The following is a 5771-nucleotide window of genomic DNA, read 5'->3' on the forward strand; positions in this document are numbered from 1 at the left end:
TATTCAAAAGCTTCAGAGCTAGTAAAAACTAATTTTTAAAATGTCATTTTACACATTCTTAACAAAATGAAAAACAGCCAAAAGCATTGAAGCTATTATATTACGTTGTATCTTTTAAGGAATGACCATATTTTGATTACTGCAACTCGTTGCACTCATTAAAAGCTTACAGATTGAAGAAATATTGAGACCCAACAATAGCTCCATGCCATCCAAATTTACTTTAGAAGGTTAAATATTTAACATGTGGACTAGGGCCGAACAATCGGCTGGCTAGCCGCATGTATGGTCAACAACCTCGATGGACAATATCGGGATGTGTGTGTGGATGGCAAACTTCAATCGTCGAGTTCAAGGCAAACATTCGAAAGACACATATCAAACTAACATAATGCGTGGAGCGGCGAGTCTCTCATTGTTCCACCGCCATTGGGAGGGCACTCCTCATCGTGGACCATCATCATCGTTGTCATCATCCTGATTATTCCCAGAATCTCTGAATCTCTGGAAACTCTCCCTGGCAGGCGGGTAAACAGAGGCCGAGCTGCTGGCACTGATAGGCACACATGCTGGCATACAAGGTACACAGAAAATTTGTTTTAGAGACACAACTCTCCAAAGCAGAAAGCCAAGGCATTAGCGTCCATCTCCACCGACCGCCACTCACCCCAGTTTAAAGTCCTTCATCGCAAAACTTTACCAACTTTTCCAGGGGGCGGCAAGATAGAGAGTCCTAAAAAAGGTAACAAGCACAGCAGAAAACAGACCAGAGCCCCAAGAGATCTCGTCTTTTTCTCCATTTCTCAGGAAGTCGGGACGAGAGTCTCGGCCGAAGAGCAGTTGAGAAATTTGCAACACCTGGCAAAAGTTTTTAATTATATTATGGTACAAACTATACATTGGAAGGGACATTTTTGGCATCACAGCTGTCAGCTTACACGGGCAGAAAAATAATGATTTGGTGACTGAGAAACAAATCCTTACATGTTCTTTTTTTTTATTGTGAGATTGGTTAAAATAATACTTAATAATATTAAAATAAGAATTATTAAAAATAAAACTAACAAGGCTGTTTGCAAAACTCGACAAAGCCAATTTTGAGGAGAAATAATAAAAGTAGAAATGAGAAAATATTGTTCTTTCAATTCTCAATTTTATATTATATTTTATTTATATTTATATTTTATATAAACATATTGTATGATATTGCTTATTTAACAAATCCGGATTAACAAATATTTGTATTTAACTTAAATCAAGAAAATACTATTATTGTGATATTCATGTGTATTAAATCTTTTTCTCTATGTAACTTTGCCTGCAAAAAAATCGGGCGCAGAGACTGGGCGTGGCCCTGTTGTCTCAGGCAAATTAATTGACACGAATTGATGGGTTTCAATGTCAGAAAGTCCAGAACAGCAGGACGAGCGAGTGGGAGAGCAAACTTTTTGATAACTTTTACCTACAATTTGACAAGACGAGCAGACAACGCTGCGTATACGCTATGTACAGGCTAGACCAATTTGAACACGACGCCTTTAATTGGCGTAATTTTGTCATCGATTTAATTAAATGCCCGTCCAATGATCTACCGGCCATCGAGCCACCCAGCCACCCAGCCACCCACCGAAACCACCCACACCGGAAGCATCAACAAACGGAAGTCGAAAAGAAGAGGAAGCGAAAGGGAAGTGGGTGTGCGACGGCTCGAGGCGAGAAGTTTGTTTGCAAAGAACTCTTGTGGTTTCCATTGCCTGTTGTTAAACAATTGATTTCTCAATAAATCGTGCATTGCACTGCAGTCTCCTGCGAGAAGTAGACCGAAAGGGCTCGATTGATTGAGAGGTTGGCGATTGCTGGGCTGGGAAGTTGGGAAGCTCCATCAAGCAAAAACAATTAATTACAAATAGCATGTTGACTCGCAAACAAAAAAGGAGTAGATTATTTGCCAGGGAGCGGAAATGGGGACAAGAGTGGATAATATCTGAGGCAAGAACAGTGGGGCGAAGGCAGGATTAGAAGAAATATTATCAGATAAATATTTTCTAAAGATCATCTTTATTGGTCATAACACTTTTATTTTATGTGTTTGTAATCTGTAGATTGTGTGTAATGAATAATAATAAAGGGTTGTAAAGTTTGTCTCAAAATGTTGTATGGTTAAATAGTGTCCAAAATTTTCAATATTGTTAGGATATGTGTCACATATTCACATTTCTTTGGCTCACATATGATTATATATTTTTTCTGCCTTCGATTATAAGTTTTTGCCCATGTTTTTTGAGCTCTAAAAGTAATATAAGCCCAAATGAAAACAAATCTTTTCTTCTAGCTTTAAGAAGTTCTGTGAGCACATACATACTCACCTTGAAAGTTCATTCATTTCAATTGAGTTCGCCGAAGTTCACGTCCCACATCGATCAATTAATCGGACACATTATCCGTGACCTTTGGGCCACTGTCCGGTGGGAAGGTAAGTTCTGCTTCTGAAACTGGCGACAATGTCGAAGGCAGTTGAAACAAAAGTCTAAACAAACTGCACCAGGAGGCACGTAGCCAGGACAGCCAGCCTTCGATGGGATGACTGACTAAGTGACTGAAATGACTGGCAGACAGGACAAAGTCAAACTGGCCGAAGGAGGGGAATGAGCTGCCGACTCCTGGCTAGACAATAAACAATTTCGAATCCTTTTAATGCCAATAATGATAAACAAATTCTGCAGAGGCTGAAGTGGGAGCGCTTATGCGTTCCTTCGACGTGAAAGGCAAACAAAAACAGAAGCTGAATCAGACGCAAAGCCACACAGGAAAAAACGATCAGGAGTGGAACACATATGGCTTTAATCAATTTGGTAAATATTTTCGGTGGATAACTAAATTTTACATTATATATAGTTTTGAAAAAGAAAAATATATGATATAAGTAATTTTTTTTTCTTCTTTTATATCATATTTTTGTATATAGTTTTTTTTCTGTGCAGGACCAAAAGCAGCCGAAATGCAAACGGACTAAATGAACGAATCGAGTGAAGTAGTCGAGTGTTTGAGTAACTGCTGCGGGGAGAACGAAAGGAACACAATGCATCAATATAACACAAAAGTCCTTCAAACAGATTGCTTCGCGCTGGGTGGAGTCCGTCTCATCAACTTAATTTAATCAGACACTCGGTATACGAAAAATGCAGCACAGAGGAGCAACTCCTTCCATGGGAACATCCACCCTATATGCCTACGCATGGACCCACAAAGCTCAGCAGACTGAAGCGGATGGGATGTCGAGTGCACAGAAAAAGTCTGCACAGAGAAAAAAGGATGCGAATTTTTATTAGCAGTTTAAATAAATTCTAGAAAAATTGTGCTACGTCATCTTAGGAAAACTGCAAGACAATTATTTATTGATGCATTTCATAATTAATAATTTTAAACCACCTGATTTGATTGGCATTTTAATTCTCTGTGTATAACTGCAGATTGAATGATATAGGGGTAAACTAGAGGCGCAAGGGCTGGACCATTCTTGTCCCCTTCGCTATTTCCTTTTTGGTACCCTAAAAAAGGGGAATATGAGGAGTACTTACAATTTATAACGTCGTTGTATTAATGAGATTAAAATTTCGAATTAAACATTTAATGATGCCTTTTAATATTCACATTACTTTTATTTCGTAAAAATTTAATTTAGTTTTTAATGTTCAAACTATTTTTTTCGTAAATCTTTGACATACAAATTTTTTAGGATTTCAAGATTCAAAAACTTCTTTTTCTTTAAATGGCTGAATAACTTTCATTACACAACTAATAGCTTTCACGCAAGAACTCCTAATATAATATCATATCACAGTTTTCAATAAAGGGCATTCATTAATCGTTGTTCACAAACGGTTAAACCGGCTTTCTTGGTGCCGACTCGTTCCTCTCGTCAAGTATTCCAGCAATTTTCCAATTGAAATCATTAAACAATTTGCATTCCACTTGAAAATTGCGTTAAAATAACAACAGTTTACAGCAGGACACGCCGGATAGAGAGTGGCCCCAGCTCAGTGTCCCATCTCGCCGTCCAAAAAGGCAGATAGTCGGCCAGTGAGCCGGCCAGAAAATGGCCAGGACAATACAATGCGTAGAACATTTCCATTGCTGGCAAAAAAATGTTTGGACTGCGCCTTTGTTGGCCGCAAATTGAGCGACCAGTCCAGACTTTGAAGCAACAAAGTTTAATTACGTGGGGCCAGCAGAACGGCTGGAACAATAAGGGAAAAATTTGTTTACTCTTGAATGCAGCAAATGCGAAATATTGTGCAAATAATGTGTAGACTAGTGGCATGGGGAATTCGCTTATTAAAAATGCAAAAATCTCCTGATTGTTGTTTCAATTACAAAAGATCACAGCTGAGGGAGGGAAACTTCAAAAGAGGCGGCACAAGAATTGGCCCTTTGTTATGGAACGGCAGAATATTAATAAGCATTGATGGCATTGAAAGTAAACAAGGAAAATCCAGCTTGAAGTTGTACAAAAGCCTGTTTGTTTAATTGAAATTACTTTAAAAATTTAACTTAATTTAATGTCTTGTTATTATTGCTTTTTCTAGGCGACAGCTATGATTTAGCAGTGTATAATTTTAATTCCGTCCACTAATTGATTGCCCCCACTCCATTTGGCACTCAACTGTAATACCCCCTTTATAATGCATAAGCCGACCAGCAGATCTTCCTGTGAAAAAGCTCAGAGCTCATTCTATCATCGAAATTAATCAACATCGATGGAGCCCCAAATCCTTGTCCCCGAACACAATTGCATTTGGGCAAGACCACTTACTGGATAAGATATTATTAGTGTACCTGAAGCAACAGAGGCATCTGTGGCATCAGCAGCTCAGACTCTTTGACTGCCAAACTATGCATAACTAAGCTGGATTTTGGGGCGGTGCAGGGCAGATCGGGGTCACCCACTCGGCCTACCACCCAGCAAACAAATCCTGCCACCCACACAATCAGGCGGCACTTCGGTTCTCTGTGCATTTTCAATCGAACTGCTCTGCAATTCATCAACTGTCAAATCCCATTTAATTTTGGATTATAGCAAATAATTATTGGGACTGTTACACGGTAACAGCTTAAGTAATTCGATATGTTCTTCCTCTATTTTTGAATTATTCTAATGTAAATATTTATAATATTTAAGTTTATCTTGGAAAAACTATATGTTCAGCACATTTCCTTATAACATTTGTGTTTCCCATATTTCTTTAAAATAAAACTATAAAGGGGTTAATAAACTTAAAAGAAGATATTACTTGTTATCACATGTTTATAATGCCCTCTGAAAACAGAGTCATTTGCTTGAAACAATATTAAAGTATAGTTTACGTGACTCAGGTCATAGTAATTAATTTTAAAATTCCGGACTTTAGGTATAGTTGAATATATAAATTTGGAATATTTTGAATATATAAATTTGTATATTTTCAAAAGCGAAATATGTTATATCAAAATTATAGATGACAGTAGAGCTTGTCTTAATTTTTGTCAGTGTACCCACATACAGGCCCTCGATGTGGACAGGCCAGGTGAGGTGGTTCTTGCCCCATCGGGCACTTATCTCCCATGGCAATAATAACAACAACGGACGAGACCAGCAGCTAAAGCACTCAAAAGCCACTTGGCTTGACCAATAGATAAGGGGAGGTAGAGGTTGTAATAGTCCCCCGATTCACCACCCCCACCCCAACTATCCGTCATCCATTATCCATCCCCAAATGGCAGTCAAGGTTGCA

Source organism: Drosophila subpulchrella, chromosome 3L (genome assembly GCF_014743375.2).
Source record: "Drosophila subpulchrella strain 33 F10 #4 breed RU33 chromosome 3L, RU_Dsub_v1.1 Primary Assembly, whole genome shotgun sequence".
Taxonomy (NCBI): Eukaryota; Metazoa; Arthropoda; class Insecta; order Diptera; family Drosophilidae; genus Drosophila; species Drosophila subpulchrella.